At 47.7% G+C, this 13,265-nt stretch overlaps 1 long non-coding RNA gene across 1 annotated transcript; it reads left to right on the forward strand.

Annotated features, from left to right (window-relative positions):
* The first annotated feature begins 7,073 nt into the window (after positions 1-7,073).
* Positions 7,074-9,626, forward strand: LOC123439873. The gene is made up of 2 exons (XR_006630204.1): positions 7,074-7,595; positions 9,289-9,626. It is a non-coding gene; the product is annotated as an uncharacterized LOC123439873 (long non-coding RNA).
* Positions 9,627-13,265: the final 3,639 nt, after the last annotated feature.

Here is a 13,265-nt window from a genome sequence, read left to right on the forward strand (position 1 = left end):
CTTTGCCACTCTATTATCCATGCTAGTTTATTTTTGTTTTCTTCTTTTCTTGTTTTGTGTCCTTTTGAGAAAACCCAAAAAGATTTTTTCTTTCTTCTTTTGCTTGTTGGGAGCTTTCCCGTGTAAATAGTTTTCTTTTTCTTTGGGTCAAGGTAGAAGATATTGGTTACAATGTTTAGTGGTTCTTGCATGTTTACCTGTTTAGCTTTCAATGAGCCATATTACTTTGTCTTCTCCGTTGTGTTTGCCTGCAGATTCAGCTCAGTCCAATGCACGAGTGCTCTTATTATTGTTCACATCGTTCGACCGTGCAAATGAAAGGCAATAATGATGATGTAGGATGAAGTGACTGAGACTGAAAAGCTGGTATGAACTCTATCTATTTTGTTTTTGTAAATATGACTAGTTTGTCGACCCAGATTTAGCTTCGTTGTGAGAGAACCATGTTTGCAATGACAACTTAGAGATCATAGTTTCTGATGCCATGCTTATTTAGCTGAGAGTTTATAATGGTTTGTCTTGAATGCCAACATAGAGTGTGAGATGACTATGATGTAGTATGATAGGATGGTATACTCCTTTGAATGTTTCAAGTGCCTTGACATGGCGCATGTTCATGCATGTACGTGAAACAAAATCAACATAGCCTCTATGATGTTCGTGTTCATGGTGATTTATATCCTGTTCATGCTTGCATTCAATGTTAGTCAAACTCATTGCATCTTGATGACTGTTGTCGCTCTCTAGTTGGTCGCTTCCTAGTCTTTTGCTAGCCTTTGCTTGTACTAAGCGGAATACTGCTTGTGCATCCACCCCCATAAACCCAAGACTTTCTCCATGAGAGTCCACCATACCTACCTATTTGCGGTATTTACCTGCCGTTCCAAGTAAATTTGCATGTGCCATTCTCTAAACCTTCATGAAATAATTTGTTTTGCATGCCCGAACCGCTCATGTGGTGATAGGGGGCTATTGGTATCTTCCATGGTAGGAGTTTTATCCTCGACATGTGTTTATTCACTGTCATTCATGAGAAAGGGGACGGTAATTGGAATGCCCAGTTCCATGCTTAATTCGAAAACATAACTGTAAAACAAGACTCCCCCCGGATTGATGTTAGTATGGACGGTACCCGAGGATTTGGCTAGCCGTGGAGTGTGATTGATTGGTGGTGGGGGAGTTAAAACTTTACTTTTTGTTTGGGAACCGCCTATAGCATGAGTATCATGGAAGATATTGAGAACTCTTGGTCATTGCGTTGACAATGAAAGCATGCCACCCAAAATTATTATCTCTGTTTTCAAAGCTTGAGCTCTGGCACCTCTACAAATCAATGCTTCCCTCTGTGAAGGGCCTGTCTATTTATTTTCCTGTCGTGTCATCCTCCTCTTATATAAGCACCAATTAGAGAGCACCTCTGTCATTTTTAGGCTTTGATTTTGATTGATATTGAGTATGACTATGACTGGATCTTCTTTGCTATGAATTACAATGTTTAGTCAGCCCTTGATCTTTGAAAGTGCTCTGCATTTATGTTTTGCGGTCTCAGAAAGAGCTAGCGAGATACCACCTATTCATATTGCTTCATGCTTGTTTTGATTCAAGAGTTGGTATTTGAAACTCATTATTATTTGCTCGTTAGCTAATTATGCCATTGATATTAGTTTACCGTGAGACATTTGTGTCATTCGCTTATGTGGTTAACTTGTGATCTTGCTGAAATTCTGGTTGTGAGTTAGACATAGTTGCAACAACATGATCAAACATAATTTGTCAAAGTTTTTCTTTCTCTCTCAGTTTGTCAACTGAGTTGCTTGAGGACAAGCAAGGTTTTAAGCTTGGGGGAGTTGATACGTCTCCATCGTATCTACTTTTCCAAACTCTTTTGCCCTTATTTTGGACTCTAATTTGCATGATTTGAATGGAACTAACCTGGACTAACGCTGTTTTCAGCAGAATTGCCTTCGTGTTATTTTTGTTCAGAAATCAAAGTTCTCCAAACGTCCTGAAAATTTACGGAGATCATTTATGGAAAATATGAAAAATATCTGCGCCAAGTTCCAGCTGAGGGGGTGGGCCAATGGGCCACAAGCCCTGGCTCTGCCACCACCCCCTGGTGGCGGTGGGCAGGCTTGTGGGGCCCACACAGCTCTGCAGCCCCCAATTCCAGCTCTATAAGTTCCCTTTCGTCCCAGAAAAAATAAAAAGAGAAGTTTTCCTCGCGTTTGCGGTACGGAGGCGCCGCCACAACCTGTTCTTCATGTGGAGGGCAGGTCTGGAGTCCGTCTTGGACTCTGGAGAGGGGAAATCGTCGCCATCGTCATCATCAACCTTTTTCCCTCTCCAATTCCATGAAGCTCTTCGTCGTTCGTGAGTAATCTATTCGTAGGCTCGATGGGCGGTGATGAGTAGGATGAGGTCTATCATGTAATCGAGTTAGTTTTGATGGGGATTGATCCCTAGTATCCACTATGATCTGAGATTGATGTTGCTACTACTTTGCCATGCTTAATGCTTGTCACTAGGGCCCGAGTGCCATGATTTCAGATCTGAAATTATTATGTTGTCACCAATATATGTGTGTTTTAAGATCCGATCTTGCAAGTTGTAGTTACCTACTATGTGTTATGATCCGGCAACCCCGGAGTGACAATAACCGGAACCACTCCCGGTGATGACCATAGTTTGAGGAGTTCATGTGTTCACCAAGTGTTAATGCGTTGGTCCGGTTCTTTATTAAAAGGAGAACCTTAATATCCCGTAGTTTCCTTTTGCACCCCACTGCCACGGGAGGGATGGACAATAGATGTCATGCAAGTTCTTTTCCCTAAGCACGTAAGGCGACACACGGAATGCATGCCTACATCACATTGACAAACGGGAGCTAGCCACATATCTCTCCGTGTTATAACTTTTGCATGATGAATATCATCTAAAGAAATCACCGACCCATTGCCTACGAGTTTGTCCTACTGCTGCTGTTACTTGTCTTGCTCTGATGTTGTTACTACTGTTGCTACTGCTGTTACTTGTCTTGCTGTGCTACTACTGTTGCTACTACTGTCGCTTGCCACTGTTGCTACTTGCTACTGTTGTCACTACTGCTTTTCCTTGGCGCTATTATTGCTCGTTACACTGCTGCTACCTGCTACAATTTTGGTTCGCTGGTCGTTGAGGGGAACTGACAATTTCCGTCAACGAGGGAACTTGGCGCCATTGATACAATTGTTAGAAATAGTCTGCCGTGTCAACAGATCGTTTTTGACATCATTGCTATCATACTACTTTGCTGTTACTACTTTGCTTGCAGATACTAATCTTTCAGGTGTGGTTGAATCTGACAAATTCAACTGCTAATACTCGAGAGTATTCTCTCACCTCCTGTTTGGCGATCAACAAATTTGGGTCGAATACTCTACCCTCGAAAACTGCTACGATCCCACGTGCTGGTGGGCTGTCAACAACATTCTTCTAGTTTCGATTGCCAGAGAGTGCTAGCAGCATTCTTCTGGTGCCGTTGCAAAGGGGAAGAATAGCTGACATCAACCCCCAACCTAGCTTACCCAATAGCCAACCACAGTGGCCATCAGACACCTTTTGGCAGTCGGTGCCTAACCTGTTAGCTCAGCCTTTAAGCTATGTCTCTATGACCGACACCGGAGTTGTCGCATCCCCTCGCGTGCGATGAAAGACTCCCTGTCCTATATAGTAAGGCCTTGCCTCAACTCAGCAACCCGCAACCTTGAGACCACTCCCATAGTAAAACTCCCTTGACTTGCACGATGCGGACACATTCCTTGCAACGAGACCCCCATGTCCGAGCCTAGAGACTTTGTTGTCATCGTCATCAATCTGAGCCGCCATGTTTTTGGCATAGAAGAACCACCAGTGTATGTTGTGCATGAGGAGCCTACGAGTGATCCTATTCGTTACTTTTGGGCGTGGGTGCACATCTATGGAGGGAATCCCTCGTTGGAGTGCCCTTACCATTTCACTGGTGGAGCATCCACCAATGAAGCCAAAGCTCGTCAGCTCGCAGCCCGAGAAGCTATAGTCCAGCTGCGACATCTGTCGCCATGGATGGATAGCCGACCGTTCTGCTACTATCCTAGTCGTGAAGTCTATGGTAGTCTGACCCAAGTTGCCAGCAAAGGCCTTGAGGCAGACCCTGCCCTGGTGCAGGTTGTGCGTTATTTGAGAGCGCAGGAGGCACGCATCGATCAGATCACCTCTGACTTGGTCACGAGCCGCACGCCAACCGCTCGCCGGACCCCGGAAAGCTATGAAGCTGCAACTGCCTCCAACAACCAGAACATTTTTGCTGGAAGACCTGTTGGACCCTTAAGGTTTGCCCCACCATCCATGACCCCAGTAGAGCTTCACCGCAGTTTGGATGCCTTCTGCAATGAAGTTGTGCCAAGGGCGCGTCGTTCGAGACGTCGTCGCCGCCGCAAACCTACATCCCCACTCCATGGCCCTGTTGAGTCAGGAGCCTCGGCAAATGGAGGAGCCTTAATGGCTATTGAGCCCGTCATCTCAGAGGCCAATGAAGGCGAAGCGAGTCCGTCAGAGTAGGTGTCAAGCCCTGGTAACAGTATTACCATGTAACGTTGTATTCGCGTGTTTCTAATAGAACGTTTTTAATAAAATTGCAGAATGCCTGCACTGCACCCCTTGTTTTATAAGTAAAATTTGCATAAACTAGTCCGTGTGGCCTTAGAGTAAAATTTTTGGTGTGACCACCTAGCCACCAAGCCAGATACCCGGGTGATGTATCACTTAAGAGTTGATACCCGAGTTTTCACCCCGGTAAACCAGGCCACCCCGGTGTAATATTGTGTGTGTCCCTAAACCAGGTACCCCTTAGACCACCCATGACCGCTCCAAGCACTTCTCAGCAAGTAGGCTGCCCCGAGCCAGACCCCACGAGTAACCACTGGGACTATCCAAAAAATTTGGATGCAACCCCACATAGGTAACTATGTTTCCTCGTAGCATAGTATAGAGTAGCTCTGGTCTTCCCATCCCTTGCCCTTCAGGTCATCGCCAAGGCTGTTGACCCATCAGCGGGTGGAATAATTCCACACGCACGCGAATGGTAATTTTCAGATTTTCCTTTGGTAGTCCATCTTTGTCAGACCAAAGGGGGCATGTTTTTATAAGACTCCTTATAGGAGAAGTGAAATATGTTTTCCCCGACCATGAGTATTTTTCTCGGGAACCCCTTGCTTGTATCCTGTTGCCCGTCCTCGGAGTGTACGTTAGTCTAATGGTAAGTTTTCTTGATGCTATGTGAATGGTGATGTATCATTTGATTGCACTGTTTGCACTTGCATATGAGCGATTCTGTGTCGTGTGACTTTCTTGTTTGCACGTGCGTTTGACTGACCATACTACCGTGCTTCCATGAATGAATTATTTTCTTTCCCTAAGAAAATCCCGGGGACGATATTTATTTTTTAAGGGGGGTAGTTCTGTCACACCCCAAAATTATAAAAATATTTTTCTGAAATAAAATTTTGCCTAGAATAATTTTATTTGAGAAAATGAGTTGCTTCATGACTCTCTTCAAAGCCTCTTTCCAAAAAAATTCATTTCAAGTGGCTTTTCAAAATTATTTTCATGCTTAAGCCCTTTTTGAGGCCATTTGAATTATTTATTTGCTTAGATGAGAATATTGTTTTGGCCATGTCTAATTGATAATTGAATTTCTGGATTTTTAATTAATGTTTGAAACACTTCTTTTCCTTTATAAAGATATCTTCCCTAGGAGAATGTTTTTGATAATTTATGTTGGAACCTGATCTCTTGCATAACAACATTTCTTTTCTTATGGTAAATCCTTGGGATATTTGTTTCTAATCTTTTTACCAGATTTCTTTTAATCAAAATTGAATTGTATTTTGTTTATAGAACTGTTTTGCACTACAACCTTGTGATAAATCCTTCTAAAAACTCCTTTTCTAATCTGGTCCAAAATTCAGTTTGTACTACAACCCCTAGAAATAATCTTTCATAAACTCCACGAAAATTTGGAGATGTCCAGTATAGCATAAGATTCACTTTTACGCAAAAACCCCACTATGTGCCTTGTAAAATTTTAGTAGTACAACCATTTTTCTATTCTGGTCCAGACTGATGCTTTGCACTAGAACCCTATTTTTTCTTGCTCTGATTGTTTGAAATTTTGCATGCTTGTTTTCAACCCTACCAAAACCATAAATCCTGGATTTGAGCCCCATTGGATGAAAATAGATGCATGTGATAATAGCACCAACCTTCTGTCCAGTATTGTGTTTTTCAAAATATTGCATTGGCTCGTTTTGATTTTTGCCAAACTAACCTCACCACCATTGCTAGCACCTAGAGAGACCATGATCTGGAAATTTTGGTGGACATCAATGATCATTTGGAGCCCGTGGCATTTCATCAAGCAGTTTTGGAGCATGGCCAGATTTGGCATGAGGTTTAACTTGCATTGTGGAGTTTCTTCCCTGGCTCAAACAGCATGTCCAATAGCCTTGCCTTACCCTCTAACCCTACCTTGGCGACTTTGGTAAGCTCCTAAACCTGGTAGCCATGCCGGTCATTTTGTCGAGAAGGTGTTGTGCATGCTCTGGGTTCACCCAGAGCGCACGTTTTGCAAGCGCATGTTCGAGCCGCCTGGTCCCCGCGCCCTTGCCCTTCTGGCTTACTGCAGAGCCAAGTCCAACCCCTCCCCGGGCGTCGGTGGTCGCCCTGTGCTCGAGCCGTGCAATGGCAGCGCAATGGCCTTGGCCTCTTCTCTGCTGTTGTCGTGGCCAGCACTGCCCAAGCCATCCCCAGCTGCTAGCTGCCCCTGGACCGCATCTTCGCACCGGCTGCTACTGACCCGCTGCCCTGCAGCCCTGCTGCCTGGCTGAGCCCCTGACGCTTCCATTGCCTCGCTCTGCCGCCTCGCTGCTACTAGCAGAAGTTGCCGCTGTCGATCTTACCCCGTAGTGTCGTTAGCCGACTCAAGCTAGGTATAAAAGGACCCCCCCCCCGAGCCCACTGAGCATCGCAAGCAAACTCCGCTCGCCTAATCTCTCCACCCCTCGCCTTGGTTGACCGTAGCAGCAAGATTTCTGACACTAGCACTATGACTGCCTTAGGTGAAATTCACCATGGCCGAAGCCCCTAAATGCACCCCACCGCACCATCCACACCCCCCTGAGACCACCTCGAAGCCTCGCCGCCGCTAGAGCTCGAGGAAGAGCCGCTGTAGATCGAAGCTTCTGCGCCAAAAAGGCCTCCCGCCATTGTTGAGGCCCCGCTCAGCCCCGAGCTCCGTCGCACCTCCAACTGCCAAAAATGGATGGGCATCCCTCCCCGAGCATGTGCATAATCGGAGCGCGACGAGAGATGCCCTGTACCGCCGGCAATCGTCGCCGGAGTGCTTCTCTTCTCTGCCAAGGCTCGCGCGCAGAGGTGGGAGAAGGACCCGACAGGCGGGCCCCGCCTATTGGTGAGGAAGGCATAGCCAGAGTGGCGCACTCCCCCTGGTGCGTTTACTGGTTAGCAAAGCGTATTCCCATATGCCCGTTTCGGCAAATGCGCATTATCTCTGGCAAAAGGTATTGCACCCGAAACCTTTTCTTCTGTTTTGATTTTAAAAACAGATTTTTGCAGAAACTTAGAATAGCTCTAACTTTTAATAGGAAACTCCAAATCGTTTGATTCTTTTTCCTACTGGTTTATAATTTCATCTAGTTTATTTTAAGATTTATTTTAAAAAAAATAAACAACTTTTATGTACTGTTTTTGAATTGCGTGTTGAATGGTATTATTTTCAAATAGGAGATGGAGAGAGAAGTAAACTTTCAAAAGTTTTGGAGTGCAAATCTACATCCCTACACACTTAAAGCAGACATCTTGAATCCATATTTTCTTATGTTGTGTGATGATTGTGGTCGTACTTATATCGCGTGATTCGAGGTTATATTAATAATAGTATCGCATGAAATAATACTTTGCATATTCATGCATGCTACTCACATTATAACAATGGTGAAATATGATGGTGGCATGTGCTAGTTATGAGAGGTCGTGGAATAACCTAGTCACGTGTAACGTGATAGGTTATGGCCTTGTCATGACATGAGCACAATGGTGCTGGTAAAAATTTGGTAAACTCCAGTATCGACCTAGATCGAGTCTTGTCCATGTCATACTTCTTATCGTGCTACCAAAGTTCCCTGGATAATGGGTTCGGTATAGTCAGTTGTAGACCTATTATCAGTCACACACCAATTAGGGGGGCCGGGATGAAGGTATCAACGGCCGTGGTCTAAATCCAATCATCCGGTCAGGGGGCATGGGTGTTTCCGGTCTGGGACTGGAAGGGAATGGCCCTTCCCAGTGAGCGCGTGGTATAATTTTTTTATCCCGTGCTAGTCGAGGTTGGAGCCTCCCCGTCTTATGGTTTTACCTTGGCAACGTAGTCCGGGTGAATTCGGGCTTCTCGGAGTTAAAGTGGGTGTGTGCTGATTCTGAGTGTCCACTTCTAAAATGCTATAAACAGGATTAGTCTTGTCGACTATCGGAAACCGTGAGCTGTGGGTAAAGAGTACACCCTTTACAGAGTCGAAACTATTCGAGTAGTCGTGTCCCTGGTCAAGGACGTTGGTTGACGAGTCAAGTGTATTTCCTAGAGTCGGTCTTTGGAGTATAAACGGTGATAATAATAATGGTTGTGGCAAATCATATGATGATATGGTGGATGATCATATTATGATTATTACCCTGGACTAACCCCTATGATTATGTTGCTGGATATCCCTGGGACAGTTCTACCTCCTGGATATTAAATATTTATTATTAGTTCATATAAGCCCTTTCTGTGGTGTCACTGAGACGCCCGACTGTGGCATGCTTATTATCATTTCTTATAATCCCTTTTGGTGATGTCGCTCAGACGCCCGACTCTGGCACGTTTATTATTTCATACAAGCCCTTTAGGTGGTGTCGCTGAGATGCACGTGTGTGGCATGCTTATTATCATTTCTTATAAGCCCTTTATGTGGTGTCGCTCATATGCCCGACTGTGGCACACATATTATTACTTTTCAGCATTATCATCCTTGCTTGTTTATGAATCATTGGTGTAAATGTTGCATATCTTCATGAATGCATCCATGAATTAAACTATAATGGTAAGATATTATTATTAGTGGAATTTGCATGCATCGCACCTGGATAACGTGTTTGTTTTCTTGATGTTTGCGAGTAAGTACTCATTGGCTTGTCCCTGGCTATTGTCTTGGCCAGATTGCGTTTGGAGAGGAGCACGATGCCATCAACCCCGGAACCTAGGAGTCAAGGATAGCAGCCTCGTGAGATAGGAATTTATCCAGGTCATCTGTTCCTGTGAGAATGGAGTCCCATGAGCACTGGACATTCCTCGAGTCGCTTTCGCCGTCAACCTTAGACTTTTGTTCAACCCAGTAGACCTTCATGGTCTTGTAACCCAGATTTGTATCTTGCTTGGGTATTCTGTATCAAGTAAGTGTCCACTAGCTAACAACAATCCTTGGGCTGGTAAACATAGAGACATGTTGTTTGGAAATTATTTCTGAAAAACACGTCGCTACAAAACCCCTTTCCTACGCGATGGTCAAAGCCTATCGGCAATACCCTTGCCGGGGAGGAGGTTGTCCGGGGGGTAACATCCGGCTTGCCGGGTATCTGAGGCCCCGGCAAAAAATTCAGACATCGCGAGAGGAAGTGTCACGGCACTACAGATAAGTGACAAAAACTCTAGATAAGATTTTTGAGTAGATAGATTGTTTCCCTTTTAGAGATCTCGATCTTTGTATGAGAAACCTGCTCGCAGAGGAACCTTGCTAGGATCAGTGCACCTTGGTTCTTCAAACTCGTTCAATGACCTGAATGGCCACATAGCGCCTTCACACTGTTTCGAACTAGCTCAACACACCAAGCGTCTATGCAACACCTTACTTCGTCTCAAGCCGCGCTCGACGATTGAAACGGTTGCACTGAGTGCAGCAAGGAGCCTTGATGGTAAGAACCCTCCGACGAACTACTAAGGATTTGTTCCTCAGAGCACTAGCGGCAGGACCAGTCAACCCGGCAAGCTTCCAAAAAACGCAAGGGGTGTATCATACAAAAAGGGGGATCAGACGAAAGGGGAAAAATATTTCATTCATTTGTTTGAGGCAAACTCAGACATATTAGATGGATGAATTTCACTACTCTAACCTACGATACTGTCTTTGGTGAGAGTCAATGCTTACCAGACAGAAGTTCAAGAAGACAAAAAATGGGAAGTCTTCAACGGACGCAACCCGGTATCCCCGCTTCGGTGCCGGAGGACGGGGCGACCGGAAGGGATGAAGAAGCCGAAGCCTACGAACGCACCTCCTCCTAGAAGACGAGACGTCGATGTTGGCTCCGGCAAGATAAACCCCATCGGGAGGGGGAGAGGCGTGAGCTCGCGATGGTGGTGCGGTCGGTGGTCACTTAGAGCTCGGGATGTTGTGCTCCGACTTGACACCCCGAGATCCTGACCCACCGTGAACACCACTACCATCACTGTCCTCCTCGTCGCTATTGCTCGAGGAGGGACATTCAGCACTGATCGAGCTCTCTTCGCAGCAGCCGAGACGCACACCTGAGCGCCCATTAAATTTGACGGATAGCATATCGTCCTCCACCAGCTTGAAGCAGAGGACATGCCCGTCCTCGAGATTGTGGGCGCAGGCGAAGGCCTTCCAGCCGCGCCCGAGATACATGCAGTGGCATTTCGGGTACTCCACATTCACCTGCATGGCACCAGGAGAGCAGTCGTATGCCCGTAGCCACAATACAAAAGGCTTGACGACCTCCATTGCCTTGGTAAAGGGGCGAGGGATGTGCAGATGGCCTCGAAGAACGCCGCGTAGCTCCACGAGGAACTCCAGCGCCGTCCTCATGGAAGAGAGGATGGCGCTGGGGGAGAAGGCGGGGGTGCTGGACTAGCATCCCGCCTTCTCCTGCCACGGCCTCCGTGGCGACCACGGCCCCTCACCCCTCCGCCACCTGGGGCGCTCGAGCCGTCCTCCGCAATTGCGGCTCCTGAAGCTATAGCATGATCCGAAAGGGATCCTCTCGCCGCTCTGGCGACTGATGGTGGCCGCCCTCGTCCCCTAACCATGATTAGGGGCGAGCAACACCTGAAGCTAAAGAAGATACTTTAGAACAGGGCGGGGGTGCTGTGCGTTTCAGGAGTTGGATGGATGAGCAAAATCCCCTCACAAACCACCTAATTTATAGGACAAGGCACGGGGGCTAGCCCTCCTCACTCCAGGAACCGCCGCCCCTCTCACCCAATCGTCCATGGTCACGGGCGAACAGGGAACCGGCCTGCTGCACCAATGCATGCAGGGTCGGGCCCTACCATGACGATGACTTTTAAGGCCACGATCGCCATTTGCCTCAGTGTTACTACGCATGCCCCGCGCGTGGCAGAAATGCTTCGGGAGGTGGGATGGCCACTGTGCGCATGCCCCCTCACTTCGTGCGTTCAATGCGCGACGTGGGAAAACACCACTAGCAACGGCTTCAGCCTACAAGATACCCTGTCACAGGGGCCCGTGCACCATTTTGGGCCTAGACCAACAATGCCTCACATGCGTGTGTAGTCCAGGCCCGGGGGCTCCTGTCGGTGCATTGGATACTGGGGTGTCCTGTGCCCAGACTTGTGCACGGGCGACGAGAACCCCTTTTACGGCAAGGCATGATGAAGGCTGGTAGGGACATTAATCCCCAAGCTCACCAGGGCCACACCCCTACAAGGGTGTGAGGAACAACTATATGCTACAAGGCCCCGGCAAGCCTTTCTTGCCGAGAAAGCATCCAAGGCCCCGACAAGGCCTCCTTGCCGGGAAGACACACAAGGCACTGGCAAGCCCTCCTTGCCGGGAAGACGGACAAGGCCCCGGCAAGCCTTCCTTGCCGGGACGGCACCCAAGGCCCCGACAAGCCCTCCTTGTAGGGAAGACAGACAAGGCCCTGGCAAGCCCTCCTTGCCGGAAAGACAGACAAGGCCCCGGCAAGCCTTCCTTGCCGGGAAGGCACACTAGGCCACTGGCGAGGGCACCAGCCCGGCAAGCCCCCTTTGCCCGCCAAGTGTTCCCTCCTGCCATAGTGCCACCGACTACCACAGCGCCAGCGCATCCCTCATGCGCCAACACAACACCTATGTGTCGAAACACATGGCTACGTGTCGATACCATCCTGATGGAGGACAGGAGACACATGAAGAATTTACTGCCCCTGACACCATGGTAGATGGATAACAGTGAACCCTGTTCACTGTGCAGCTCGTGAACCCACTATTGAAGACTGTTGGTGACCCCTTTGCCTATAAAAGGAGGCACAAGGCTCAGTTGTAAGGGGGTTAGACACTTTGTGCATTGCCAGTAAGCAATCACTTTAGCAAGTAATCCTACAAGAAACACCTAATACATCAAACAAAGCAGGAGTAGGGTTTTATGCACTAAGCGGCCCGAACCAGGGTAAAATCGTTCCCGGCGCTGATCTCTAGCTCTCCTCTTGACGCCACCCCTCTCCCCACCGAACGATCAAGGGATCCGTGGAGGTTCCCATCGGTGTCGTCGCCCCACAACAGGAATGAAGTGTGAGACCTTGGTCAAGTGGTCGAGAATGAACCATATGAAGTCATGGCCACTGCTGGATCTAGGTAGACCAGTGATGAAGTCCATACAGACTTTATCCCACTACCATTCGGGCACGTGGAGAGGTTGTAGCAGCCCAGCAGGTCGCTGGTGCTCAGCTTTGACCCGCTGGCATATGTCGCACTTGGCGACATATGAAGCTATTTCCCACTTCATGCTATGCCACCAGAATCTTTCTCTGAGGTCTTGATACATCTTGGTCCCACCAGGGTGGATTGAGTAGGGAGTGTCGTGGGCCTCTTGCAAGATTAAGTTCTTGATTTCCGCCTTGTTGGGTACGCATAAACGTTTCGCAAACCACACAACTCCTTGTTCATCCACTAAGAACCCTAAGGACAGTAGATGGAGCAACAAACAAAGGAAATGCAACGAAGGAATTACTCATCGGCCATCACCCAGCGGGAGCAGAAGCGCGAAGGTCCCGGAGGAGCGGCGGATGAGAGCGCAGAAGGCGCCACACGCTTTCCCCAGCCAGAGCCATCTCCGGGGGATGCCATGAAGATGAAGAGGGGAGAAGGGGAAGAAGTCTCCTCGCGGTGGATGGGTGAA

This window comes from Hordeum vulgare, chromosome 3H (genome assembly GCF_904849725.1).
Source record: "Hordeum vulgare subsp. vulgare chromosome 3H, MorexV3_pseudomolecules_assembly, whole genome shotgun sequence".
Taxonomy (NCBI): domain Eukaryota; kingdom Viridiplantae; phylum Streptophyta; class Magnoliopsida; order Poales; family Poaceae; genus Hordeum; species Hordeum vulgare.